The 26,770-nt window shown below is 43.1% G+C and overlaps 20 non-coding genes and 11 pseudogenes across 20 annotated transcripts; all 31 read right to left on the bottom strand.

Moving 5' to 3' along the window:
- Window positions 1–2,662: 2,662 nt before the first annotated feature.
- On the bottom strand, window positions 2,663–2,781 carry LOC142516243 (5S ribosomal RNA). Its single transcript, XR_012812047.1, has one exon. It is a non-coding gene; the product is annotated as a 5S ribosomal RNA (ribosomal RNA).
- A 683-nt stretch (window positions 2,782–3,464) lies between these two features.
- LOC142515244 (5S ribosomal RNA) lies at window positions 3,465–3,583 on the bottom strand. Its single transcript, XR_012811100.1, has one exon. It is a non-coding gene; the product is annotated as a 5S ribosomal RNA (ribosomal RNA).
- Window positions 3,584–4,260: 677 nt separating this feature from the next.
- On the bottom strand, window positions 4,261–4,379 carry LOC142511072 (5S ribosomal RNA; annotated as a pseudogene).
- Window positions 4,380–5,062: 683 nt separating this feature from the next.
- On the bottom strand, window positions 5,063–5,181 carry LOC142511067 (5S ribosomal RNA; annotated as a pseudogene).
- Window positions 5,182–5,864: 683 nt separating this feature from the next.
- LOC142508773 (5S ribosomal RNA) lies at window positions 5,865–5,982 on the bottom strand. Its single transcript, XR_012806976.1, has one exon. It is a non-coding gene; the product is annotated as a 5S ribosomal RNA (ribosomal RNA).
- A 639-nt stretch (window positions 5,983–6,621) lies between these two features.
- Window positions 6,622–6,736, bottom strand: LOC142511053 (5S ribosomal RNA; annotated as a pseudogene).
- A 688-nt stretch (window positions 6,737–7,424) lies between these two features.
- LOC142513212 (5S ribosomal RNA) lies at window positions 7,425–7,543 on the bottom strand. Its single transcript, XR_012809171.1, has one exon. It is a non-coding gene; the product is annotated as a 5S ribosomal RNA (ribosomal RNA).
- Window positions 7,544–8,230: 687 nt separating this feature from the next.
- LOC142511760 (5S ribosomal RNA) lies at window positions 8,231–8,349 on the bottom strand (annotated as a pseudogene).
- Window positions 8,350–9,030: 681 nt separating this feature from the next.
- LOC142516624 (5S ribosomal RNA) lies at window positions 9,031–9,149 on the bottom strand. The gene has a single exon (XR_012812409.1). It is a non-coding gene; the product is annotated as a 5S ribosomal RNA (ribosomal RNA).
- Window positions 9,150–9,701: 552 nt separating this feature from the next.
- LOC142516903 (5S ribosomal RNA) lies at window positions 9,702–9,820 on the bottom strand. The gene has a single exon (XR_012812674.1). It is a non-coding gene; the product is annotated as a 5S ribosomal RNA (ribosomal RNA).
- A 681-nt stretch (window positions 9,821–10,501) lies between these two features.
- Window positions 10,502–10,619, bottom strand: LOC142511664 (5S ribosomal RNA; annotated as a pseudogene).
- Window positions 10,620–11,299: 680 nt separating this feature from the next.
- On the bottom strand, window positions 11,300–11,418 carry LOC142516170 (5S ribosomal RNA). Its single transcript, XR_012811980.1, has one exon. It is a non-coding gene; the product is annotated as a 5S ribosomal RNA (ribosomal RNA).
- A 679-nt stretch (window positions 11,419–12,097) lies between these two features.
- LOC142512551 (5S ribosomal RNA) lies at window positions 12,098–12,216 on the bottom strand (annotated as a pseudogene).
- Window positions 12,217–12,884: 668 nt separating this feature from the next.
- On the bottom strand, window positions 12,885–13,002 carry LOC142509897 (5S ribosomal RNA). The gene has a single exon (XR_012808043.1). It is a non-coding gene; the product is annotated as a 5S ribosomal RNA (ribosomal RNA).
- A 653-nt stretch (window positions 13,003–13,655) lies between these two features.
- On the bottom strand, window positions 13,656–13,762 carry LOC142512854 (5S ribosomal RNA; annotated as a pseudogene).
- A 635-nt stretch (window positions 13,763–14,397) lies between these two features.
- LOC142507266 (5S ribosomal RNA) lies at window positions 14,398–14,516 on the bottom strand. Its single transcript, XR_012805526.1, has one exon. It is a non-coding gene; the product is annotated as a 5S ribosomal RNA (ribosomal RNA).
- Window positions 14,517–14,926: 410 nt separating this feature from the next.
- LOC142511953 (5S ribosomal RNA) lies at window positions 14,927–15,045 on the bottom strand (annotated as a pseudogene).
- A 636-nt stretch (window positions 15,046–15,681) lies between these two features.
- LOC142513073 (5S ribosomal RNA) lies at window positions 15,682–15,800 on the bottom strand. Its single transcript, XR_012809039.1, has one exon. It is a non-coding gene; the product is annotated as a 5S ribosomal RNA (ribosomal RNA).
- Window positions 15,801–16,465: 665 nt separating this feature from the next.
- LOC142509440 (5S ribosomal RNA) lies at window positions 16,466–16,586 on the bottom strand. Its single transcript, XR_012807614.1, has one exon. It is a non-coding gene; the product is annotated as a 5S ribosomal RNA (ribosomal RNA).
- A 685-nt stretch (window positions 16,587–17,271) lies between these two features.
- On the bottom strand, window positions 17,272–17,390 carry LOC142507424 (5S ribosomal RNA). The gene has a single exon (XR_012805683.1). It is a non-coding gene; the product is annotated as a 5S ribosomal RNA (ribosomal RNA).
- Window positions 17,391–18,075: 685 nt separating this feature from the next.
- Window positions 18,076–18,195, bottom strand: LOC142510536 (5S ribosomal RNA). The gene has a single exon (XR_012808643.1). It is a non-coding gene; the product is annotated as a 5S ribosomal RNA (ribosomal RNA).
- Window positions 18,196–18,879: 684 nt separating this feature from the next.
- Window positions 18,880–18,998, bottom strand: LOC142510446 (5S ribosomal RNA). Its single transcript, XR_012808556.1, has one exon. It is a non-coding gene; the product is annotated as a 5S ribosomal RNA (ribosomal RNA).
- A 684-nt stretch (window positions 18,999–19,682) lies between these two features.
- LOC142513897 (5S ribosomal RNA) lies at window positions 19,683–19,801 on the bottom strand. Its single transcript, XR_012809820.1, has one exon. It is a non-coding gene; the product is annotated as a 5S ribosomal RNA (ribosomal RNA).
- Window positions 19,802–20,272: 471 nt separating this feature from the next.
- Window positions 20,273–20,390, bottom strand: LOC142509801 (5S ribosomal RNA). The gene has a single exon (XR_012807955.1). It is a non-coding gene; the product is annotated as a 5S ribosomal RNA (ribosomal RNA).
- A 684-nt stretch (window positions 20,391–21,074) lies between these two features.
- Window positions 21,075–21,192, bottom strand: LOC142511510 (5S ribosomal RNA; annotated as a pseudogene).
- A 683-nt stretch (window positions 21,193–21,875) lies between these two features.
- Window positions 21,876–21,993, bottom strand: LOC142508513 (5S ribosomal RNA). The gene has a single exon (XR_012806723.1). It is a non-coding gene; the product is annotated as a 5S ribosomal RNA (ribosomal RNA).
- Window positions 21,994–22,647: 654 nt separating this feature from the next.
- LOC142509398 (5S ribosomal RNA) lies at window positions 22,648–22,766 on the bottom strand. Its single transcript, XR_012807574.1, has one exon. It is a non-coding gene; the product is annotated as a 5S ribosomal RNA (ribosomal RNA).
- Window positions 22,767–23,355: 589 nt separating this feature from the next.
- Window positions 23,356–23,474, bottom strand: LOC142511299 (5S ribosomal RNA; annotated as a pseudogene).
- A 683-nt stretch (window positions 23,475–24,157) lies between these two features.
- On the bottom strand, window positions 24,158–24,276 carry LOC142513990 (5S ribosomal RNA). The gene has a single exon (XR_012809907.1). It is a non-coding gene; the product is annotated as a 5S ribosomal RNA (ribosomal RNA).
- Window positions 24,277–24,958: 682 nt separating this feature from the next.
- Window positions 24,959–25,077, bottom strand: LOC142506976 (5S ribosomal RNA). Its single transcript, XR_012805245.1, has one exon. It is a non-coding gene; the product is annotated as a 5S ribosomal RNA (ribosomal RNA).
- Window positions 25,078–25,761: 684 nt separating this feature from the next.
- On the bottom strand, window positions 25,762–25,886 carry LOC142512862 (5S ribosomal RNA; annotated as a pseudogene).
- Between the last annotated feature and the right edge of the window lie 884 nt (window positions 25,887–26,770).

The raw sequence follows: 26,770 nt of genomic DNA, 5'->3' as shown, positions 1-26,770 counted from the left end.
CAAGTGCGTAGCGTAATGGAATGTAACTAATATACATCTCATTATATAAGTACAATAATGTACAATAATTATTCAAACTAGTCTAAGGTTCAACTACTAAATTTTAAGTATTAAACCAAATCTACAATAAGTCCGGAATCACCACTCTAAACTCGTCTTCTCTCATCATCTTTTTGACCCCGATCATGTCCCACCTGTTGTCATGCACACATACAAAACAAGACAACAGTCGGATACTCCGCTGAGAATAAATCCCAGTATAAATAATGTATACATGCAGTTAACTGAATTAACATAAAAGCATGAATTATATCTTATCACATGTAGCATAATCAAACAACATGTATCAATACCAGTCTGTAAATAAAACATGAATCGTAATCTACGAAACATAAATCAATACGGATCTGTAAATCAAATTCTAGTCTCAATATCTAAGACTCGACTCATCTCTCATTCTAATCTAGGGATCCTGATCTAATTTAGACTTTGGTATGCTGTATCGAATGTCTACAATAGACGTCGATCTACATCTAAGCTCATCGATACACCGTAAGTCTAGAGTCTACGCGGTTCTGTCAAAGACTCGGCGGTTCTGCCCTAGCTAGGCTGATCTGCCCTAGACTCAAACTCTAGCTCTGCTATAATTCAATAGACTAAACATATCAATCTGATAATCTGCAAATATCAATGCAATAAAGTAAAGTATGTGATTTTGGGAAACTCAAGTCAAACCTAACTCGAGTTGTGCAATCTCGAATCAACATTTATTTATACCTTTCTCTTCACGATCTGATGAAGACGAAGTCTTGTATGTCAATCTGTCCATACCCAGTCTGGCAATGACAAGTCACATAAATACCATATAAGTATATAACTCAATTCAAGACCCGTTCTGATCAATACTCAAATCGGTATATAATCTGATCCATATCTGAACAAGATACAATCTAATTCATATCAATGATATCACGATACAATCGAAATCATTACTGAATCTGATCAATCTCAATCAATACTGAATCTGATCAATATCAATCTACTGATGTTTCGACAGCATAACAATACAGTCTTGATTACCCCGTCAATCTCAACATCACAGATATAATACCAGAATACATAATCAGTATCCGTACAATTCAAAATTTGAATAATAACACAACTCTGATATAGAATCTCAACTAAATCAACTCTGAAATTCATAATAATTGTATAACCAGTCTATTCTTTAATCTGACTTCAATTATACAATGCCTACTGTAGCAGGAACATCATATCTGATTCATATTCAATTCTGACAATATCATAAATTCAAATCATGTCTAAACGTAACAAAACTTACGTCCAGTTGTAGCTAGTCGTCGCTAGTAACACGATACCGTACTCGGATTCAAAATCAGACAGACGGAATTTGCGTGGCGTTCAATTTTCGCACATCAGGAACTTGGAGCTTCGGTTCCTCTCTTCTTCTTATTTCTGAGAATTTGACTTTGCTTATATATATATATATATACATATACACGTCGCACGGTGATGGCAAGTGGCATCCTTTCGTTTTGCATGCCTCGCGCATATGCGCGCACAAGGTCGCGCATATGCGCCTGGCTTTCTGCCCGGCACCTTGTGGTTTATCCTCTCGCGCATATGCGCGACATTTCTCGCGCATATGCGCGAGATGTTCTGTCTCGCACATTCCCTTACTCGCGCATATGCGCGCCTTCCGCCGCGCATGTGCGCCGAACTCTCTGGACGTTCCGCGCATATGCGCGCATTCAAGCCGCGCATGTGCGCCGATTATATTCTTCACACGTAATGTGATTCTTTCTTTCGGCTCTCTCGATCTGATCCGTTCCATTTATAATCATCTTTAAATAAATAAATAAATCATTTCAGATTAATCTCAGATTACAGTAACAAAATCTCGGGCCTTACAGGAGTTCTGATGGGATCCAATGCATTAGTGCTGGTATGATCGCACCCGACATTGAGTGGGATGTTTATTTTTATATCCCTCGAGTACGTGTGGAGCGGGCGGGGATGGACAACACGCGGCACTGCTCTCGCCCAATCAGAACCATGAAGTTAAGCGTTCTGGCGCGATGGCAGAGCAAGGATGGGTGACCTCCCTGGGCAGTACTCGTGTCGCGATTGTTTACGTAAATCAAGGCTAAAACAGTCGAAATAATTGTTTTTAATGAGTTAACCGTCTCCAGAGTAATCTGCATCATAACCTTCCGCACAGAACCCGCTCACGACAAAAAAAATCGCTAAATGTTCCCAGAAAATAGAAAAAAAATAAGAAGAGAAAATAGCGAATGTAAAGCTATTATTATGCCTGGGATACGATAAAATGGAACCGGAATAGAATCCAAACTTCCTAAGCGGATTTCTACAGGAAATGGAAGCTTAACAGAAGCGGAAAATCGCAAATTAGAGGGTCTTAGAGAAGAAATTCGGCAAAAATCTCGCCACCTCATTGCGGAGTAATGAGTCTCGTTCGTTTGCCCGTTTACAATTAAATTAGCCTACAATTTTGTCCAAATCCGGCAGTGTCCGAGCTACGTTGATTTCACATGGTTTATCTGGTCCCGATCGAGATTCAGATGATTTGAGCCGAAAGTCGTCTGTCAACAAGTAATCAAAAAGAGAAAAACACGAAAAGACTGTGCAACACGAGGACTTCCCAGGGGGTCACCCATCCTAGTACATCTCTCGCCCAAGCACGCTTAACTTCGGAGTTCTGATGGGATCCGGTGAATTAGTGCTGGTATGATCGCCCCCGACATTGAGTGGGATGTTTATTCTTATATCCCACTAGTACGTGTGGAGCGGGCTGCGATGGACAACACGCGGCACTGCTCTCGTCCAATCAGAACCATGAAGTTAAGCGTTCTGGGGCGATGCAGAGCTAGGATCGGTGACTTCCCTGGGCAGTCCTTGTGTCGCGACCGTTTACGTAAACTATGGATAAAACAGTCGAAATAATTGTTTTTAATGAGTTAACTGTCTTCGGAGTAATCTGCGTCATACCCTTCCGCACAGAACCGGCTCACGACAACAAAAATCCCTAAATGTTCCCAGAAAATAGAAAAAAATAATAAGAATAAGAAAATAGCGAATGTAAAGCTATTATTATTCCTGGGATACGATAAAATGGAATCGGAATCGAATTACGAAATTCCTAAGCAGATTTCTCGAGGAAACAGAAGCTTAACAGAAGCGGAAAATCGCAAATTAGATGGTCTTAGAGAAGGAATTGGCTAAACTCTCGCCAGCTCATTGCGGAGTAATAAGTCTCGTTCGTTTGCACGTTTACAATCAAATTATCCTACAATTTTGTCCAAATCCGGCAGTGCCCGAGTTACGTTGATTTCACATGTCTTATCTGGTCCCGATTGAGATTCATATGATTTGAGCGGAAAATCTTCTGTCAACAAGTAATCAAAAATAGAAAAACACGAAAAGGGGTGCAACACGAGGAATTCCCAGGCGGTCACCCATCCAAGTACTGCTCTCAACCAAGCACGCTTTACTTCGGAGTTCTGATGGGATCCGGTACATTAGTGCTGGTATGATCGCACCCGACATTGAGTGGATGTTTATTCTTATATCCTTCGAGTACGTGTGGAGCGGGCGGCAAACAACACGCGGCACATCTCTCTCCCAATCAGAACCATGAAGTTTAGCGTTCTAGCGCGATGGTAGAGCTAGGATGGGTGAACTCCCTAGGCAGTCCTCGTGTCGCAACCGTTTACGTAAATTAAGGCTAAAACAGTCGAAATAATTGTTTTTAATGAGTTTACCATCTCCGGAGTAATCTGCATCATACCCTTCCGCACAGAACCGGCTCACGACAACAAAAATCGCTAAATATTCCCAGAAAATAGAAAAAAAATAAGAAGAAAATAACGAATGTAAAGCTATTATTATGCCTGGGATACGATAAAATGGATCCAGAATAGAATTTCGAACTTCCTAAGCGGATTTCTCGAGGAAACAGAAACTTGACAGAAGCAGAAAATCGCAAATTAGAGGGTCTTAGAGATGGAATTCGGCTAAAATCTCGCCAGCTCATTGCGGAGTAATGAGTCTCGTTCGTTTGCGCGTTTACAATCAAATTAGCCTACAATTTTGTCCAAATCTGGCAGTGCCCGAGCTACTGTTGATTTCACATGGTTTATCTGGTCCCGATCGAGATTCAGATGATTTGAGCCGAAAATCGTCTGTCAACAAGTAATCAAAAATAGAAAAACACGAAAAGAGGTGTAACACGAGGACTTCCCATGGGGTCACCCATCCTAGTACTGCTCTCGCCCAAGCACGATTAATTTCATGATTCTGATGGGATCCGGTGCATTAGTGCTGGTATGATCACACCCGACATTGAGTGGGATGTTTATTCTTATACCCCTCGAGTACGTGTGGAGCGGGCGGCGATGGACAACACGCGGCACTGCTCTCGCCCAATCAGAACCATGAAGTTAAGCGTTCTGGAGCGATGAATGAGCCAGGATGGGTGACCTCCCTGGGCATTCCTCATGTCGCGACCGTTTACGTAAATTATGGATAAAACAGTCTAAATAATTGTTTTTAATGAGTTAACCGTCTTCGGATTAATCTCCGTCATACCCTTCCGTACAGAACCGGCTCACGACAACAAAAATTGCAAAATGTTTCCAGAAAATAGAAAAAAATAAGAAAAAGAAAATAGCATATGTAAAGCTATTATTTTGCTTGGTATACGATAAATTTGAACCGGAATCGAATTTTGAACTTTCTAAGCGGATTTCTCGAGGAAACAAAAGCTTAACAGAAGCTAAAAATTGCAAATTAGAGGGTCTTAGAGAAGAAATTCGGATAAACTCTCGCCAGCTCATTGCGGAGTAATGAGTCTCGTTCGTTTGCCCGTTTACAATCAAATTAGGCTACAATTTTGTCCTAATCCGGCAGTGCCTGAGCTACGTTGATTTCACATGTCTTATCTGGTCCCGATCAAGCTTCCGATGATTTGAGCCGAAAATCGTCTGTCAACAAGTATTTTAAAAATAGAAAAACACGAAAAGGGGTGCAACACGAGGACTTCCCTGGGGGTCATTTATCCTAGTATTGCTCTCGCCCAAGCACGCTTAACTTCGGAGTTCTGATGGGATCCGATGCATTAGTGATGGTATTATCGCACCCGACATTCAGAGAGATGTTTATTCTTATATCCCCGGAGTACGTGTGGAACGGGCGGCGTTGGAAAACACGCGGCACTGCTCTCGCCCAATCAGAACCATGAAGTTAAGCGTTCTAGTGCGATGGCAGAGCTAGGATGGGTGACCTCCTTGGGCAGGCCTCGTGTCACGACCGTTTAAGTAAATTATGGATAAAACAGTCGAAATAATTGTTTTTAATGAGTTAACCATCTCCGTTGTAATTTGCGTCATACCCTTCCGCACAGAACCGGCTCACGACAACAAAAATCGCTTAATGTTCCCATAAAATAGAAAAAAATAAGAAGAATAAAATAACGAATGTAAAGCTATTATTATACTTGGGATACGATAAAATGGAACCGAAATCGAATTTCGAACTTCATAAGCGGATTTCTCGAGGAAACGGAAGCTTAACAGAAGCGGAAAATCGCAAATTAGAGGGTCTTAGAGAAGGAATTCGGCTAAAATCTCGCCACCTCGTTGCGGAGTAATATGTCTCGTTCGTTTTCCCGTTTACAATCAAATTAGGTTACAATTTTGTCTAAATCCGGCAGTGCCCGAGCTACGTTGATTTCACATGTCTTATCTGGTCCCGATCGAGATTCCGATGATTTGAGCCGAAAATCGTCTGTCAACAAGTAATCAAAAATAGAAAAAACACGAAAAGGGGTGCAACACGAGGACTTCCCAGGAGGTCACCCTTCTTAGTACTTTTCTCGCCCAAGCACGCTTAACTTCGAGTTCTGATGGGATCCAATGCATTAGTGCTGGTTTGATCGCACCCGACATTGAGTGGGATGTTTATTTTTATATCCCTCGAGTACGTGTGGAGCGGGCGGCGATGGACAACACGCGGCACTGCTCTCGCCCAATCAGAACCATGAAATTAAGCGTTCTGGCGCGATGGCAGAGCTAGGATGGGTGACCTCCCTGGGCAGTCCTCGAGTCGCGACCATTTACGTAAATTAAGGTTAAAACAGTCGAAATAATTGTTTTTAATGAGTTAACCGTCTTCAGAGTAATCTGCATCATAACCTTCCGCACAGAACCGGCCCACGACAAAAAAAATCGCTAAATGTTCCTAGAAAATAGAAAAAAAATAAGAAGAAGAAATAGCGAATGTAAAGTTATTATTATGCCTGGGATACGATAAAATGGAACCGGAATCGAGTTTCGAAATTCCTAAGCGGATTTTCGAGGAAACGGAAGCTTAACAGAAGCGGAAATCGCAAATTCGAGGGTCTTAGAGAAGGAATTCGGCTAAAATCTCGCAACCTCATTGCCGAGTACTGAGTCGTTCGTTTGACTGTTTACAATCAAATTAGCCTACAATTTTGTCCAAATCCGGCAGTGCCCGAGCTACGTTGATTTCACATGTTTTACCTGGTTCCAATCGAGATTCAGATGATTTGAGCCAAAAATCGTCTGTCAACACGAGGACTTCCCAGGGGGTCACACCATCCTAGTACTGCTCTCGCCCAAGCACGCTTAACTTCGGAGTTCTGACGGGATCCGGTGCATTAGTGCTGGTATTATCGCACCCGACATTCAGTGAGATGTTTATTCTTATATCCCTCGAGTACGTGTGGAGCGGGCGGCGATGGAAAACACGCGACACTATTCTCGCCCAATCAGAACCATGAAGTTAAGCGTTTTGGTGCGATGGCAGAGCTAGGATGGGTGACCTCCCTGGGCAGACCTTGTGTCGCGACCGTTTAAGTAAATTACGGATAAAACAGTCGAAATAATTGTTTTTAATGAGTTAACTGTCTCCGTTGTAATCTGCGTCATACCCTTACGCACAGAACCGGCTCACGACAACAAAAATAGCTAAATGTTCCCAGAAAATAAAAAAAAAAATAAGAAGAAGAAAATAGCGAATGTAAAGCTATTATTATGCTTGAGATACGATAAAATGGAACTGAAATCGAATTTCGAACTTCCTAAGCGGATTTCTCGAGGAAACGGAAGCTTAAAAGAAGCGAAAAATTGCAAATTAGAGAGTCTTAGAGAAGGAATTCGGCTAAACTCTCGCCAGCTCATTGCAGAGTAATGAGTCTCGTTCGTTTGCCCATTTACAACCAAATTAGCCTACAATTTTGTCAAATCCGGCAGTGCCCGAGCTATGTTGATTTCACATGTCTTATCTGGTCCCGATCGAGATTCAGATGATTTGAGCCGAAAATCATCTGTCAACAAGTAATCAAAAATAGAAAAACACGAAAAGGGGTGCAACACGAGGACTTCCCAGGCGGTGACCCATTCTAGTACTGCTCTCGCCCAAGCACTCTTAACTTCGGAGTTCTGATGGGATCTGGTGCATTAGTGCTGGTATGATCGCACCCGAAATTGAGTGGGATGTTTATTCTTATATCCCTCGAGTACGTGTGGAGCAGGGCGGACATGTACAACATGCGGCACTACTCTCTCCCAATCAGAACCATGAAGTTAAGCGTTCTGGCGCGATGGCAGATCTAGGATGGGTGACCTCCCTGGGCAATCCTCGTGTCGCGACCGTTTACGTAAATTATGGATAAAAAAGTCGAAATAATTGTTTTTAATGTGTTAACTGTCTCCGGAGTAATATGCGTCATACCCTTCCGCACAGAACCGGCTCACGACAACAAAAATCGCTAAATTTTCCAAGAAAATAGAAAAAAAAAAAAAAGAAGAATAAAATAGCGAATGTAAAGCTATTATTATGATTGGGATACGTTAAAATTTAACCGAAATCGAATTTCGAACTTCTTAAGCGGATTTCTCGAGGAAACGGAAACTTAACAAAAGCAAAAAATCGCAAATCAGAGGGTCTTAGAGAAGGAATTCGGCTAAACTCTCGCCAGTTCATTGTGGAGTAATATGTCTCGTTCGTTTGATCGTTTACAACCAAATTAGCCTACAATTTTGTCCCAATCCGGCAGTGCCGGAGCTACGTTGATTTCACATGTCTTATCTGGTCCCGATCGAGATTAAGATGATTTGAGCCGAAAATCTTCTGTCAACAAGTAATCAAAAATAGAAAAACAAGAAAAGCGGTGCAACACGAGAACTTCCCAGGGGGTCACCAATCCTAGTACTGCTATCGCCCAGGTACGCTTGACTTCGGAGTTCTGATGGGATCCGATGAATTAGTGTTGGTATGATCGCACCCGACATTGACTGGGATATTTATTCTTATACCCCTCGAGTACGTGTGGAGCGGGCGGCGATGGACAACACGCGGCACTGCTCTTGCCCAATCAGAACCATGAAGTTAAGCGTTCAGGAGCGATGACAGAGCCAGGATGGGTGACCTCCCTGGGCATTCCTCGTGTCGCGACCGTTTACGTAAATTATGGATAAAACAGTCGAAATAATTGTTTTTAATAAGCTAACCGTCTCCGGAGTAATCTGCGTCATACCCTTCCGCACAGAATCGGCTCACGACAACAAAAATCGCTAAATGTTCCCAAAAAATATAAAAAAATAAGAAGAAAAAAATAGCGGATGGAAAGCTATTATTATGCTTGGGATACGATAAAATGGAACCGTAATCGAATTTCGAAATTCCTATGCGGATTTCTCAAGGAAACGGAAGCTTAACAGAAGTGAAAAATCGCAAATTAGAGGGTCTTAGAGAAGGAATTCGGCTAAAATCTTACCACCTCATTGCAGAGTAATGAGTCTCGTTCGTTTGCCCGTTTACAATCAAATTAGCCTACAATTTTGTCCAAATCCGGCAGTGCCCGAGCTACGTTTATTTCACATGTCTTATCTGGTCCCGATCGAGATTAAGATGATTTGAGCCGAAAATCATCTCTCAACATGTATCTAAAATAGAAAAACACGAAAAGGCATGCAACACGAGGACTTCCCAGGGGGTCACCAATCCTAGTACTTCTCTCGCCCAAGCACGCTTAACTTCGGAGTTCTGATGCGATCCGGTGAATTAGTGCTGGTATGATCGCACTCGACATTGAGTGGGATGTTTATTCTTATATCCCTCGAGTCCGTGTGAAGCGGGCGGCGATGGACAACACGCGGCACTACTCTCGCCCAATCAGAACCATGATGTTAACCGTCTCCGGAGTAATCTTCGTCAAACCCTTCCGCACAGAACCGGCTTACGATAACAAAAATCGCTTAATTTTCCCAGAAAATAGAAAAAAATAACGAATGTAAAGCTATTATTATGCTTGGGATACGATAAAATGGAACCGAAATCGAATTTCGAACTTCCTAAGCGGATTTCTCGAGGAAACGGAAGCTTAACAGAAGCGAAAAATCGCAAATTAGAGGGTCTTAGAGAAGGAATTCGGCTAAAATCTCGCCAGCTCATTGCGGAGAAATGAGTCTCGTTCGTTTGCCCGTTTACAATCAAATTAGGCTACAATTTTGTCCAAATCCGGCAGTGCCCGAGCTACTTTAATTTCACATGTCTTATCCTGCTCCCGATCGAGATTCCGATGATTTGAACCGAAAATCGTTTGTCAACAAGTAATCAAAAATAGAAAAACACGAAAAAGGGTGCAACACAAGGACTTCCCAAAAGGTCACCCATCCTAGTACTGCTCTCGCCCAAGCACGCTTAACTTCAAAGTTCTGATGGAATCCGGTGCATTAGTGCTGGTATGATCGCACGCGACATTGAGTGGGATGTTTATTCTTATATCCCTCGAGTACGTGTGGCGCGGGCGGAGATGGACAACACGCGGCACTGCTCTCGCCCAATCAGAACCATGAAGTTAAACGTTCTGGAGTGATGGCAGAGCTAGGAAGGGTGACCTCCCTAGGCATTCCTCGTGTCGCGACCGTTTACGTAAATTATGGATAAAACAGTCAAAATAATTGTTTTTAATGAGTTAACCGTCTCCGAAGTAATCTTCGTAATACCCTTCCGCACAGAACCGGCTCAAGACAACAAAAATCGCTAAATGTTCTCAGAAAGTAGAAAAAAATAAGAAGAAGAAAATAGCGAATTTAAAGCTATTATTATGCCTGGGATACGATGAAATGGAACCGGAATCGAATTTCGAAATTCCTAAGCGGATTTCTACAGGAAATGGAAGCTTAACATAAGCGGAAAATCGCAAATTAGAGGGTCTTAGAGAAGGAATTCGGCTAAAATCTCGTCAGCTCATTGCGTAGTAATGAGGCTCGTTCGTTTGCCCGTTTACAATCAAATTAGCCTACAATTTTGTCCAAATCCGGCAGTGCCCGAGCTACGTTGATTTCACATGTCTTATCTGGTCCCGATCGAGATTCAGATGATTTGAGCCAAAAATCGTCTGTCAACAAGTAATCAAAAATAAAAAACACGAAAAGGCGTGCAACACGAGGACTTCCCAGGGGGTCACCCATCCTAGTACTGCTCTCGCCCAAGCACGCTTAACTTTGTAGTTCTGATGGGATCCGGTGAATAAGTGCTCTTTGATCGCACTCGATATTGAGTGGGATGTTTATTTTTGTATCCCTCGAGTACGTGTGGAGCGGGCGGCGATGCACAACACGCGGCACTGCTCTCGTCCAATCAGAACCATGAAGTTAAGCGTTCTGGCGCGATGGCAGAGCTAGGATGGGTGACTTCCCTGGGCAGTCCTTGTGTCGCGACCGTTTACGTAAACTATATATAAAACAGTCAAAATAATTGTTTTTAATGAGTTAACCGTCTCCGAAGTAATCTACGTCTTACCCTTTCGCACAGAACTGGCTCACGACAACAAAAATCGCTAAATGTTCCCAGAAAATATAAAAAAATAAGATGAAAAAAGTAGCGAATGTAAAGCTATTATTATACCTGGGATACGATAAAATGGAACCGGAATCGAATTTCGAACTTCTAAGCAGATTTTTCGAGGAAATGGAAGCTTAACAGAAGCGGAAAATCGCAAATTAGAGGGTCTTAGAGAAGGAATTCGGCTAAAATCTCACCACCTCATTGCGGAGTAATGTGTCTCGTTCGTTTGCCCGTTTACAATCAAATTAGCCTACAATTTTGTCCAAATCCGGCAGTGCCCGAGCTACATTGATTTCATATGTCTTATCTGGTCCCGATCGAGATTCAGATGATTTGAGCCGAAAATCGTCTGTCAACAAGTATCAAAAATAGAAAAACACGAAAAGACGTGCAACACGAGGACTTCCCAAGGGGTCACCCATCCTAGTACATCTCTCGCCCAAGCACGCTTAACTTCGGAGTTCTGATGGGATCCGGTGAAATAGTGCTGGTATGATCGCCCCCGACATTGAGTGGGATGTTTATTCTTATATCCCTCGAGTACGTGTGGAGCGGGCAGCGATGGACAACACGTGGCACTGCTCTCGTCCAATCAGAACCATGAAGTTAAGCGTTCTGGCGCGATGGCAGAGCTAGGATCGGTGACTTCCCTGGGCAGTCCTTGTGTCGCGACCGTTTACGTAAACTATGGATAAAACAGTCGAAATAATTGTTTTTAATGAGTTAACCGTCTCCGGAGTATTCTGCGTCATACCCTTCCGCACAGAAATGGCTTACGACAACAAAAATCGCTAAATGTTCCAAGAAAATATAAAAAAATAAGAAGAAAATAGCGAATGGAAAGCTATTATTATGCTTGGGATACGATAAAATGGAACCGGAATCGAATTTTGAACTTCCTAAGCGGATTTCTCTAGGAAACAGAAGCTTAACAAAAGCGGAAAATCGCAAATTAGAGGGTCTTAGAGAAGGAATTCGACTAAAATCTCACCACCTCATTGCGGAGTAATGAGTCTCGTTCGTTTGCCCGTTTACAATCAAATTAGCCTACAATTTTGTCCGAATCCGGCAGTGCTCGAGCTACGTTGATTTCACATGTCTTATCTGGTCCCGATCGAGATTCAGATGATTTGAGCCGAAAATCTTCTGTCAACAAGTAATCAAAAATACAAAAACAAGAAAAGGCGTGCAACATGAGGACTTCCCTGGGGGTCACACATCCTAATACTGCTCTTGCCCAAGCACGCTTAACTTCGTAGTTTTGATGGGATCCGGTGAATTAGTGCTCGTATGATCGCACTCGATATTGAGTGGGATGTTTATTCTTATATCCCTCGAGTACGTGTGGAGCGAGCGGCGATGGACAACACGCGGCACTGCTCTCGTCCAATCAGAACCATGAAGTTAAGCGTTCTGGCGCGATGGCAGAGCTAGGATGGGTGACTTCCCTGGGCAGTCCTTGTGTCGCGACCGTTTATGTAAACTATGGATAAAACAGTCAAAATAATTGTTTTTAATGAGTTAACCGTCTCCGGAGTAATCTACGACATACCCTTCCGCACAGAACTGGCTCACGACAACAAAAATCGCTAAATGTTCTCAGAAAATTTAAAGAAATAAGAAGAAAAAAATAGCGAATAGAAAGCTATTATTATGCCTGGGATACAATAAAATTGAATCGGAATAGAATTTCGAACTTCTAAGCGGATTTCTCGAGGAAACAGAAGCGGAAAATATCAAATTAGAGGGTCTAGAGAAGGAATTCGGCTAAATTCTCGCCAGCTTATTGCGGAGTAATGAGTGTCGTTCGTTTGCCCGTTTACAATCAAATTAGTCTACAATTTTGTCCTAATTCGGCTGTGCCCGAGCTACGTTGATTTCACATGTCTTATCTGGTCACGATCGAGATTCAGATGATTTGAGCCAAAAATCGTCTGTCAAGAAGTAATCAAAAATAGAAAAACAAGAAAAAGGTGCAACACAAGGACTTCCAGGGGGTCACCCATCCTAGTACTGCTCTCGCCTAAGCACGCCTAACTTCGGAGTTCTGATAGGATCCGGTGCATTAGCGCTGGTATGATCGCACCCAAATTGAGTGGGATGTTTATTCTTATATCCCACGAGTACGTAAGGCGCGGGCGGCGATGGACAACACGCGACACTGCTCTCGTTCAATCAGAACCATGAAATTAAGCGTTCTGGCGTGATGACAGAGCTTGGAATCGCGACCGTTTACGTAAATTATTGATAAAACAGTCAAAATAATTGTTTTTAATGAGTTAACCATCTCCGGAGTAATCTACGTCATACCCTTCCGCACAGAACCGACTCACAACAACAAAAATCACTAAATGTTCCCAAAAAATAGAAAAAAAAAGAAGAAGAAAATAGCGAATGTAAAGCTATTATTATGCTTGGGATACGATAAAATGGAACCGAAATTGAATTTCGAACTTCCTAAGCGGATTTGTCAAGGAAACGGAAGCTTAACAGAAGCGGAAAATCGCAAATTAGAGAGTCATAGAGAAGGAATTCTGCTAAAATCTCGCCAGCTCATTGCGGAGTAATGAGTCTCGTTCGTTTTCCCGTTTACAATCAAATTAGCCTACAATTTTGTCCAAATCCGGCAGTGCCCGAGCTACGTTGATTTCACATGTCTTATCTGGTCCCGATCAAGATTCAGATAATTTGAGCCGAAAATCGTCTGTCAACAAGTAATCAAAAATAGAAAAACTCGAAAAGACGTGTAACACGAGGACTTCCCAGGGGGTCACTGCTCTCGCCCAAGCACGCTTAACTTCGGCGTTCTGATGGGATCCGGTGCATTAGTGCTGGTATGATCGCACCTGACATTGAGTTGAATGTTTATTCTTATATCCCTCGAGTACGTGTGGAGCGGGCGGCTATGGACAACACGCGGCACTGCTCTCGCCCAATCAGAACCATGATGTTAAGCGTTCTGGCGCAATGGCAGAGCTAGGATGGGTGAAACAGTCTAAATAATAGTCTTTTAATGAGTTAACCGTCTCAGGAGTAATCTGCGTCATACCCTTCCGCAAAGAACCAGCTCACGGACAACAAAAATCACCAAATGTTCCCAGAAAAAAGAAAAAAAATAAGAAGAAGAAAATGGCGAATGTAAAGCTATTATTATGCCTGGGATACGATAAAATGAAACCGGAATTGAATTTCGAACTTCCTAAGCGGATTTCTCAAGGAAACAGAAGCTTAACAGAAGCTGAAAATCGCAAATTAGAGGGTCTTAGAGAAGGAATTCGGCTTAACTCTCGCTAGCTCATTGCAAAGTAATGAGTCTCGTTCGTTTGCGCGTTTTCAATCAAATTAGGCTACAATTTTGTTCAGATCCGGAAGTGCCCGAGCTACCTTGATTTCAAATGTCTTATCTGGTCCCAATCTAGATTCAGATGATTTGAGCCGAAAATCGTCTGTCAACAAGTTATCAAAAATAGAAAAACACGAAAAGTTGTGCAACACGAGGACTTCCTAGGAGGTCACCCATCCTAGTACAGCTCTCGCCCAAGCTCGCTTAACTTCGAAGTTCTGATGGGATCCGGTGCATTAGTGCTGGTATGATCACACCCGATATTGAGTGGGATGTTTTTTCTTATATCCCTCGAGTACGTGTGGCGCGGGTGGCGATGGACAACACGTGGCACTGCTCTCGCCCAATCAGAACCATGAAGTTAAGCGTTCTGGCGCGATGGCAGAGCTAGGATGGGTGATCTCGCTGGGAAGTCCTCGTATCGCGATCGTTTACGTAAATTATGGATAAAACAGCCTAAATAATTATTTTTAATGAGTTAACCGTCTCCGGAGTAATGAGTTTCGCTCCTTTGCCTGTTTCCAACCAAATTAGCCTACAATTTTGTCCAAATTCGGCAGTGCCCGAGCTACGTTGATTTCACGTCTTATCTGGTCCCGATCGAGATTCAGATGATTTCAGCCGAAAATCGTCTTTCAACAAGTAAGCAAAAATAGAAAAACACGAAAAATGGTCCAACGCGAGGACTTCCCAGGAGGTCACCCATCCTAGCGCTGCTCTCGCCCAAGCACGCTTAATTTCGGATTTCTGATGGAATCCGGTGCATTAGTGCTGGTATGATCGTACCCGACATTGATTGGGATGTTTATTCTTATATCCCTCGAGTACGTGTGGAGCGGGTGGCGATGGATAAAACGCGGCACTCTGCTCTCGCCCAATCAAAACCATGAAGTTAAGCTTTTTAGCGCGATGGCAGAGCTGGGATGCGTGACCTCCCTGGGAAGTCCTCGTGTCATGACCGTTTACGTAAATTATGGATAAAACAGTCGAAATAATTGTTTTTAATGAGTTAACCGTCTCCGGAGTTATCTGCGTCATACCCTTCCGCACAGAACCGGCTCACGACAACAATAGCGAATGTAAAGCTATTATTATGCCTAGGATACGATAAAATGGAACCGGAATCGAATTTTGAAAATCCTAAGCGGATTTCTCGAGGAAACGGAAGTTTAACAGAAGCTGAAAATCGAAAATAAAAGGTTCTCAGAGAAGGAATTCGGTTAAAATCTCGCCTGCTCATTGCGGAGAAATGAGTCTCGTTCGTTTGCCCGTTTACAATCAAATTAGGCTACAATTTTGTCCAAATCCGAAAGTGCCCGTGCTACGATGATTTCACATGTCTTATCTGGTACTGATCGAGATTCAGATGATTTGAGCCGAAAATTGTCTGTCAACAAGCAATCAAAAATAGAAAAACACGAAAAAGAGTGCAACACGAGGACTTCTCAGGGGGTCACCCATCCTAGTACTGCTCTCGTCCAAGCACGCTTAACTTCGGAGTTCTGATGGGATCCGGTACATTAGTGCTGGTATGATCGCACCCGACATTGAGTGGGAGTTCAAGTACGTGTGGAGCGGGCGGCGATGGACAACACGCGGCACTTCTCTCGCCCAATCAGAATCATGAAGTTAAGCGTTCTAGCGCGATGTCATGGCTAGGATGGGTGACCACGCTGGGCAGTCCTTGTTTCGCGACCGTTTACGTAAATTAGGGCTAAAACAGTCGAAATAATTGTTTTTAATGAGTTAACCGTCTCCGGAGTAATCTGCGTCATACCCTTCCGCACAGAACCGGCTCACGACAACAAAAATCGCTAAATTTTCACAGAAATGGAAAAAAAAATAAGAAGAAGAAAATAGCGAATGTAAAGCTATTATTATGCCTAGGATACGATAAAATGGAACCGGAATCGAATTTCGAACTTCCAAAGCGGATTTCTTGAGAAAACGAAAGCTTAACAGAAGCGGAAAATAGCAAATTAAAGTTCTTAGAGAAGGAATTCGCCTAAAATCTCGCCACCTCATTGCGGAGTAATGATTCTCGTTCGTTTGCCCGTTACAATCAAATTAGCCTACAATTTTGTCCAAATCCGGCAGTGCCCGAGCTACGTTGATTTCACATGTCTTATCTAGTCCCGATCGAGATTCAGATGATTTGTGCCGAAAATCTTCTATCAACAAGTAATCAAAAATAGAAAAACACGAAAAGGGGTGCAACACGAGGACTTCCCAGGGGGTCACCCATCCTAGTAGTGCTCTCGCCTAAGCACGCTTAACTTTGAAGTTCTGATGGGATCCACGGTGCATTAGTGCTGGTATGATCGCACAAAACATTTAGTGGGATGTTTATTCTTATATCCCTCGAGTACGTGTGGAGCGGACGGCGATGGACAACACGTGGCACTGCTCTCGCCCAATCAGAACCACGAAGTTAAACGTTCTGGCGCGATGACAGAGTTAGAATGGGTGACCTCCCTGGGCATTCCTCGTGTCGCGACCGTTTACGTAAATTATGGATAAAACAGTCGAAATAATTATTTTTAATGAGTTAACAGTCTCCATAGTAATCTGCGTCATCCCTTCCGCACAAAACTGGCTCACGACAACAAAAATCGCTAAATGTTCCCAGAAAATAGAAAAAAAAATAAGAAGAAGAAACTAGTGAATGTATAGCTATTATCATGCCTGGGATACAATAAAATGGAACCGGAATCGAATTTTGAACTTCCTAAGCGGATTTATCGAGGAAACGGAATGCTTAACAGAAGCGGAAAAATCGCAAATTAGAGGGTCTTAGAGAAGGAAATCAGCTAAACTCTCGCCAGCTCATTGCGAAGTAATGAGTCTCGTTCGTTTGCCCGTTTACAATCAAATTAGCCTACAATTTTGTCCAAATCCTGCAGTGCCCGAGCTACGTTGATTTCACATGGCTTATCTGGTCCCGATCGAGATTCAGATGATTTGAGGCGAAAATCGTCTGTCAACAAGTAATCAAAAATTGAAAAACACGAAAAGGGGTGCAACACGAGGACTTCCCAGGGGGTCACCAAGCCTAGTACTGGTCTCGCCCAAGCACGCTTAACTTCGGAGTTCTATTGAGATCCGGTGCATTAGTCCTGGTATGATCGCACCCGACATTGAGTGGGATGTTTATTCTTATATCCCTCGAGTACGTATGGAGCGGGCGGCGATGGACAACACACGGCACTGCTCACAACCAAGCAGAACCATGAAGTTAAGCGTTCTGGCGCGATGGCAGAGCTAGGATGGGTGACCTCCCTGGGAAGTCCTCGTGTCGCGACCGTTTACGTAAATTATGGATAAAACAGTCGAAATAATTTTTTTTAATGAATTAACCGTCTCCGGAGTAATATGCGTCATACCCTTCCGCGCAAAACCGACTCACAACAACAAAAATCGCAAAATGTTACCAGAAAATAGGAAAAAAAAATAAAAAAAAGAAAATAGCGAATGTAAAGCTATTATTATGCCTGGGATACGATAAAATAGAACCGGAATAGAATTTCGAACTTCCTAAGCGGATTTCTCGAGGAAACGGAAGCTTAACAGAAACGGAAAATAGCAAATAAAAGGTTCTTGGAGAAGGAATTCGGATAAAATCTCGCCAACTCATTGCGGAGAAATGAGACTCGTTCGTTTGCCTGTTTACAATCAAATTAGCTTACAATTTTGTCCAAATCTGGAAGTGCCCGAGCTACGTTGATTTCACATGTCTTATCTGGTCACGATCGAGATTTAGATGATTTGAGCCGAAAATCATCTGTCAACAAGTAATCAAAAATAGAAAAACACGAAAAGGGGTGCAACACGAGGAATTCCTAGGGGTGCAACCCATCTTAGTACTGCTCTCGCCCAAGCATGCTTACCTTCGGAGTTCTGATGGGATCCGGTGCATTAGTACTAGTATGATCGCACCCGACATTGAGTGTGATGTTTATTCTTATATCCCTCGAGTACTTGTGGAGCGGGCGACGATGGACAACCCGCGGCACTTGTCTCGCCCAATCAGAACCATGAAGTTAAGCGTTCTAGCGCGATGGCAGAGCTAGGATGGGTGACCTCCCTTGGAAGGCCTCGTCTCGCAACCGTTTACGTAAATTATGGATAAAACAGTCGAAATAGTTGTTTTTAATGAGTTAACCGTCTCCAGAGTAATCTGCGTCATACCCTTACGCACAGAACCGGCTCACGACAACAAAAATCGCAAAATGTTCCCAGAAAATAGAAAAAAAAATAAGAAGAAGAAAGTAGCGAATGTAAAGCTATTATTATACCTCAGATACGATAAAATAGAACCGGAATCGAATTTCGAACTTCCTAAGAGGATTTCTCGAGGAAACGGAAGCTTAACAGAAGCGGAAAATCGCAAATTAGAGGGTCTTAGAGAAGGAATTCGGCTAAAATCTCGCCACCTCATTGCAGAGTAATGAGTCTCGTTCGTTTGCCTGTTTACAATCAAATTAGGCTACAATTTTGTCCAAATCCGGCAGTGCCCGAGCCACGTTGATTTCACATGTCTTATCTGGTCACGATCGAGATTCAGATGATCTGAGCCAAAAATCGTCTGTCAACAAGTAATCAAAAATAGAAAATCACGAAAAAAAGTGCAACACGAGGACTTCCCAGGGGGTCACCTATCCTAGTACTGCTCTCGCCCAAGCACGCTTAACTTCGGACTTCTGATGGGACTCGGTGCATTTGTGTTGGTATGATCGCACCCGACATTGAGTGGGATGTTTATTTTTATATCCCTCGAGTACGTGAGGAGCGCGCGGCGATGGACAACACGCGGCACTGCTCTCGCCCAATCAAAACCATGAAGTTAAGCATTCTGGCGCGATGGCAGAGCTAGGATGGGTGACTTCCCTGAGAAGTCCTCGTGTCGCGACCGTTTACGTAAATTATGGCTAAAACAGTCGAAATAATTGTTTTAATGAGTTAACCGTCTCCGAAGTAATCTGCGTCATACCCTTCCGCACAGAACCTGCTCACGACAACAAAAATCGCTAAATGTTCCTAGAAAATAGAAAAAAAAAATAAGTAGAAGAAAATAGCGAATGTAAAGCTATTATTATGCCTGAAATACGATAAAATGGAACCGGAATCGAATTTCGAACTTCCTAAGCGGATTTCTCGAGAAAACGGAAGCTTAACAGAAGCTGAAAATCGCAAATTAGAGGGTCAAAGAGAAGGAATTCGGCTAAAATCTCGCCACCTCATTGCAGAGTAATGAGTCTCGTTCGTTTGCCCATTTACAATCAAATTAGCCTACAATTTTGTCCAAATCCGGCAATGCCCGAGCTACGTTGATTTCACATGTCTTATCTGGTCCCGATCGTGATTCAGATGATTTGAGCCGAAAATCTTCTGTCAACAAGTAATCAAAAATTGAAAAACACGAAAAGGGGTGCAACACAAGGACTTCCCAGGGGGTCAACCATCCTAGTATTACTCTCGCCCAAGCACGCTTTACTTCGGAGTTCTGATGGGATCCGGTGCATTAGTGCTGGTATGATCGCACCCGACATTGAGTGGAATGTTTATTCTTATATCCTTCGAGTACGTGTGGAGCGGGCGGCGATAAACCACACGCGGCACTTCTCTCGACCAATCAGAACCATGAAGTTTAGCGTTCTGGCGTGATGGCAGACCTAGGATGGGTGACCTCCCTGGAAAATCCTCGTGTCGCGAACGTTTACGTAAATTATGGATAAAACAGTCGAAATAATTGTTTTTAACGAGTTAACCATCTCCGGAGTAATCTGCGTCATACCCTTCTGCACAGAACCGGCTCACGACAACTAAAATCGCTAAATGTTCCCAGAAAATAGAAAAAAAAATAAAAAGAAAAAAATAGCGAATGTAAAGCTATTATTATGCCTGGGATATGATAAAATGGAACCGAAATCGAATTTCGAACTTCCTAAGCGGATTTCTCGAGGAAACGGAAGCTTAACAGAAGCGGAAAATCGCAAATAAAAGGTTCTTATAGAAGGAGTACAACACGAGGACTTCCCATGGGTAATCCATCCTAGTACTGCTCTCGCCCAAGAACGCTTAACTTTGGAGTTCGGATGGGATCCGGTGCATTAGTGCTGGTATGATCGCACATGACATTGAGTGTGATGTTTATTCTTATATCCCTCGAATATGTGTGGAGCGGACGGCGATGGACAACACGCGGCACTGCTCTCGCCCAATCAGAACCATGAAGTTAAGCGTTCTAGCACGATGGCAGAGCTAGGATGGGTGACCTCCCTGGGCATTTCTCGTGTCGCGACCATTTACGTAAATTATGGCACAAACAGTCGAAATAATTATTTCTAATGAGTTAACAGTCTCCGGAGTAATCTGTGTCATACCCTTCCGCACAGAACTGGCTTACGACAACAAAAATCGCTAAATGTTCCCAGAAAATAGAAAAAAAAATAAGAAGAAGAAAATAGCGAATGTAAAGCTATTATCATGTCTGTGATACAATAAAATGGAACCGAAATCGAATTTCGAACTTCCTAAGCGCATTTATCGAGGAAACGGATGCTTAACAGAAGCGAAAAATTGCAAATTAGAGGGTCTTAGAGAAGGAATTAAGCTAAACTCTCGCCACCTCATTGCGGAGTAATGAGTTTCGTTCGTTTGCCCGTTTACAATCAAATTATGCTACAATTTTGTCCAAATCCGTCAGTGCCCGAGCTTCGTTGATTTCACATGTCTTATCTGATCTTGATCGAGATTCAGATGATTTGAGCCGAAAATCGTCTGTCAACAAGTAATCAAAAATTGTAAAACACGAAAAGGGATGCAACACGAGGACTTCCAGGGGGGTCACCCATTTTCGTACTGCTATCGCCCAAGCACGCTTAATTCGGAATTCTGATGGGATCCGGTTCATTAGTGCTGGTATGATCGCACCCGACATTGAGTGGGATGTTTATTCTTATATCCCTCGAGTACGTGTGGAGCGGGCTGCGATGGACAACACGCGGCACTGCTCTTGCCCAATCAGAACCATGAAGTTAAGCGTTCTGGCGCGATGGCAAAGCTAGGATGGATGACCTCCATGGGAAGTCCTCGTGTCGCGATCGTTTACGTAAATTATGGATAAAACAGTCGAAATAATTGTTTTTAATGAGTTAAACGTCTCCCGAGTAATCTGCGTCATATCCTTCCGCACATAACCGGCTCACGACAACAAAAATCGATAAATGTTCCCAGAAAATAGAAAAAAAATAAGAAGAAGAAAATATCGAATGTAAAGCTATTATTATGCCTGGGATATGATAAAATAGAACCCGAATCGAATTTTGAACTTCCTAAGCGGATTTCTCGAGGAAACGGAAGCTTAACAGTAGCGGAAAATCGCAAATTAGAGGGTCTTAGAGAAAGAATTCGGCTAAAATCTTGCCACCTCATTGCAGAGTAATGAGTCTCGTTCGTTTGCCTGTTTACAATTAAATTAGGCTACAATTTTGTCCAAGTCCGACAGTGCTCGAGCTACGTTGATTTCACATGTCTTATCTGGTCCCGATCGAGATTCAGATGATTTGAGCCGAAAATCGTCTGTCAACATGTAATCAAAAATAGAAAAACACGGAAAGAGGTGCAACACGAGGACTTCCCAGGGGGTCACCATCCTAGTACTGCTCTCGCCTAAGCACGCTTAACTTCGGAGTTCTTATAGGATCCGGTGCATTTGTGCAGGTATGATCGCACCCGACATTGAGTGAGATGTTTATTCTTATATCCCTCCAGTACGTGTGGAGCGGGCGGCGATGGACAACACGCGGCACTGCTCTCTCCCAATCAGAACCATGAAGTTAAGCGTTCTGGCGCGATGGCAGAGCTAGGATTGGTGACCTCCCTGAGAAGTCCTCATGTCACCACCGTTTACGTAAATTCTGGCTAAAAAAGTCGAAATAATTGTTTTTAATGAGTTAACCGTCTCCGAAGTAATCTGCGTCATACCTTCCGCACAGAACCGGCTCACGACAACAAAAATCGCTAAATGTTCCTAGAAAATAGAAAAAAAATAAGAAGAAGAAAATAGCGAATGTAAAGCTATTATTATGCCTGGGATACAATTAATTGGAACCGGAATCGAATTTCAAACTTCCTAAGCGGATTTCTCGAGAAAACGGAAGCTTAACAGAAGCGGAAAATCGCAAATTAGAGGGTCATAGAGATGGAATTCGGCTAAAATCGAATTCGTTTCGCTGTATGCAATCAAATTATCCTACAATTTTGTCCAAATCCGGAAGTGCCCGAGCTACGTTGATTTCACAGGTCTTATATGTTCCCGATCGAGATTCAGATGATTTGAGCCGAAAATCTTATGTCAACAAGTAATCAAAAATAGAAAAACACGGAAAGGTGTGCAACACGAGGACTTCCCAGGGGGTCACCCATCCTAGTACCGCTCTTGCCCAAGAACGCTTTACTTCGGAGTTCTGATGGGAGCCGGTGCATTAGTGCTGGTATGATCGCACCTGACATTGAGTGGGATTTTTATTTTTATATCCTTCGAGTACGTGTGGAGCAGGAGGCGATAAACAACACGCGGCACTTCTCTCGCCCTATCAGAACCATGAAGTTTAGCGTTCTGGCGCGAAGGCAGAGCTAGGATGGGTGACCTCCCTGAGAAATCCTCGTGTCGCGACCGTTTGCGTAAATTATGGATAAAACAGTCGAAATAATTGTTTTTAATGAGTTAACCGTCTCCGGAGTAATCTGCATCATACCCTTTCGCACAGAACCGGAATCGATAAAATGGAACCGGAATCGAATTTCGAACTTCCTAAGAAGATTTTTGAAGAAACGGAAGCTTAACAGAAGCGGAAAATCGCAAATTAGAGGGTCTTAGAGAAGGAATTCTGTTAAAATCACGCCATCTCATTGCGGAGTAATGAGTCTCGTTCGTTTGCCCGTTTACAATCAAATTAGGCTACAATTTTGTCCAAATCCGGCAGTGCCCGAGCTACGTTGATTTCACATGTCTTATCAAGTCCCAATCGAGATTCAGATGATTTGACCCGAAAATCGTCTGTCAACAAGAAATCAAAAATAGAAAAACACGAAAAGGGGTGAAACACGAGGACTTCCCAGGGGGACACCCATCCTAGTACAGCTCTCGCCCAAGCACGCTTGACTTCAGAGTTCTGATTGGATCCGATGCATTATTGCTGGTATGAACGCACCCGAAATTGAGTGGGATGTTTATTATTATATCCTTCGAGTACGTGTGGAGCGGCGGCGATGGACAACACGCGGCACTGCTCTCGTCCAATCAGAACCATGAAGTTAAGCGTTCTGGCGCGATGGCAGAGCTAGAACGGGTGACCTCCCTGGGAAGTCCTTGTGTCGCGACCGTTTACTTAAATTATGCATAAAACAGTCGAAATAATTGTTTTTAACGAGTTAACCGTCTCCAGAGTAATATGCGCCATACCCTTCCGCACAGAACCTGCTCAAGACAACAAAAATCGCTAAATGTTTCAAGAAAAAAGAAAAAAAAATAAGAAGAAGAAAACAGCGAATGTAAAGCTATTATTATGTCTGGTATACGATAAAATAGAACCGGAATTGAATTTCGGACTTTTTAAGCGGATTTCTCGAGAAAATGGAAGCTTACTAGAAGCGGAAAATCGCAAATTAGAGGGTCTTACAGAAGGAATTCGGCTAAAATCTCGCCAGTTCATTGCGGAGTAATGAGTCTTGTTCGTTTGCCCGTTTACAATCAAGTTAGGCTACAATTTTGTCCAAATCCGGCAGTGTCCGAGCTACGTTGATTTCACATGTCTTATCTGGTCCCGATCGTGATTTAGTTGATTTGAGCCGAAAATCGTCTGTCAACAAGTAATCAAAAATAGAAAACCACGAAAAAGGGTGCAACACGAAGTCTTCCCTGGGGGTCACCCAACCTAGTACTGATCTCGCCCAAGCACGCTTAACTTCGGAGTTCTGATGGGATCCGGTGCATTAGTGCTGGTATAATCGCACCCGACATTGAGTGGGATGTTTATTCTTATATCCCTCGAGTACGTGTAGCGCGAGCGGCGATGGACAACACGCGGCACTGCTCTCGCCCAATAAAAACCATGAAATTAAGCGTTCTGGCGCGATGGCAGAGATAGGATGGGTGACCTCCCTGGGAAGTCCTTATGTCGCGACCGTTTACGTAAATTATAGCTAAAACAGTCGAAATAATTGTTTTTAATGAGTTAACCGTCTCCGGAGTAATCTCCGTCATACCCTTCCTCTCAGAACCGGCTCAAGACAACAAAAATCGCTAAATGTTCCAAGAAAATAGGAAAAAAATTAGAGAAAGAAAATAGCGAATGTAAAGCTATTATTATGCCTGGGATACGATAAAATGGAACCGGAATCAAATTTCGGACTTCCTAAATGAATTTCTCGAGGAAACAGAAGCTTAACAGTAGCGAAAAATCGCAAATTAGATGGTCATAAAGAAGGAATTCGGCTAAAATCTCGCCATCTCATTGCGGAGTAATGAGTGTCGTTCGTTTGGCCGTTTACAATCAAATTAGCCTTCAATTTTTTCCAAATCCGACAGTGCCCGAGCTACGTTGATTTCACATGTTTTATCTGGTCCCGATCAAGTTTCAGATGATTTGAGCCGAAAATCGTCTGTCAACAAGTAATCAAAAATAGAAAAAAAGGAAAGGGGTGCAACACGAGGACTTCTAAGGGGTTCACCTATCCTAGTACTGCTCTCGCCCAAGCACGCTTAACTTCGGAGTTCTAATGGGATCCGTTGCATTAGTGCTGGTATGATCGCACCCGACATTGAGTGGGATGTTTATTCTTATATCCCTCGAGAACGTGTGGAGCGGCGGCGATGGACAACACGCGGCACTGCTCTCGCCCAATCAGAACCATGAAGTTAAGCATTCTGGCGCGATAGCAGAGCTAGGATGGGTGACCTCCCTGGGAAGTCCTCGTGTCGCGACCGTTTACGTAAATTATAGCTAAAACAGTCGAAATAATTTTTTTTAATGAGTTAACCGTCTCCGGAGTAATTTGCGGCATACCCTTCCGCACAGAACCGGCTCAAGAAAACAAAAATCGTTAAATGTTCCCAAAAAATAGAAAAAAAAATAAGAAGAAGAAAATAGCGAATGTAAAGCTATTATTATGCCTGGGATACGATAAAATGGAACCGAAATCGAATTTCGGACTACCTAAACGGATTTCTCGAGGAAACGAAAGCTTAAAAGAAGCGGAAAATCGCAAATTAGAGGGTCTTAGAGAAGGATTTAGGCTAAAATCTCGCCAGCTCATTGCGGAGTAATGAGTCTCGTTCGTTTGCCCGTTTACAATCAAATTAGCCTACAATTTTGTCCAAATTCGGCAGTGCCGGAGCTACGTTGATTTCACGTGTCTTATCTGGTCACGATCGTGTTTCAGATGATTTGAGCCGAAAATCGTCTCTCAACAAGTAATAAAAAATAGAAAAAACACGAAAAGGAGTGCAACACGAGAACTTCCCAGGGGATCACCCATCCTATTACTGGTCTCGTCCAAGAACGCTTAACTTCGGAGTTCTGATGGGATCCGGTGCGTGTGGCGCGAGCGGCGATGGACAACACGCGGCACTGCTCTCGCCCAATAAGAACCATGAAATTAAGCGTTCTGGCGCGATGGCCGAGCTAGGATGGGTGACCTCCCTCGGAAGTCCTCCTGTCGCGACCGTTTACGTAAATTATAGCTAAAACAGTCGAAATAATTGTTTTTAATGAGTTAACCGTTTCCAGAGTCATCTGCGTCATACCCTTCCGCACAGAACCGGCTCACGACAACAAAAATCGCTAAATATTCCCAGAAAATAGAAAAAAAATAAGAAGAAGAAAATAGCAAATGTAAAGCTATTATTATGCCTGGGATACGATAAAATGGAACCGGAATCGAATTTAGAACTTTCTAAGCGGATTTCTTGAGGAAACGGAAATTTAACAAAAGCGGAAAATCGCAAATTAGAGGGTATTAGAGAAGGAATTCGGCTAAAATCTCGCCAGCTCATTGCAGAGTAATGAGTCTCGTTCATTTGCCCGTTTACAATCAAATTAGCCTACAATTTTGTCCAAATCCGGCAGTGCCCGAGCTACGTTGATTTCACATGTCTTATCAAGTCCCGATCGAGATTCAGATGATTGAGCCGAAAATCGTCTGTCAACAAGTAATCAAAAATGGAAAAACACGAAAAGGGGTGAAACACGAGGACTTCCCAGCGGGTCACCCATCCTAGTACAGCTCTTGCCCAAGCACGCTTAACTTCTTGTTGGTATGATCACCCAATCTCTGTCAACAAGTTATGATTGGATCCGATGCATTAGTGCTGGTATGATCGCACCCAAAATTGAGTGGGATGTTTATTCCTATATCCCTCGAGTACGTGTGGAGCGGTGGCGATGGACAACACGCGGCACTGCTCTCGGCCAATCAGAACCATGAAGTTAAGCGTTCTTGCGCGATGGC

The sequence above is a fragment of the Primulina tabacum genome, chromosome 10 (genome assembly GCF_025594145.1).
Source record: "Primulina tabacum isolate GXHZ01 chromosome 10, ASM2559414v2, whole genome shotgun sequence".
Taxonomy (NCBI): Eukaryota; Viridiplantae; Streptophyta; class Magnoliopsida; order Lamiales; family Gesneriaceae; genus Primulina; species Primulina tabacum.
This window is presented reverse-complemented; position numbering and strand designations above follow the sequence as displayed.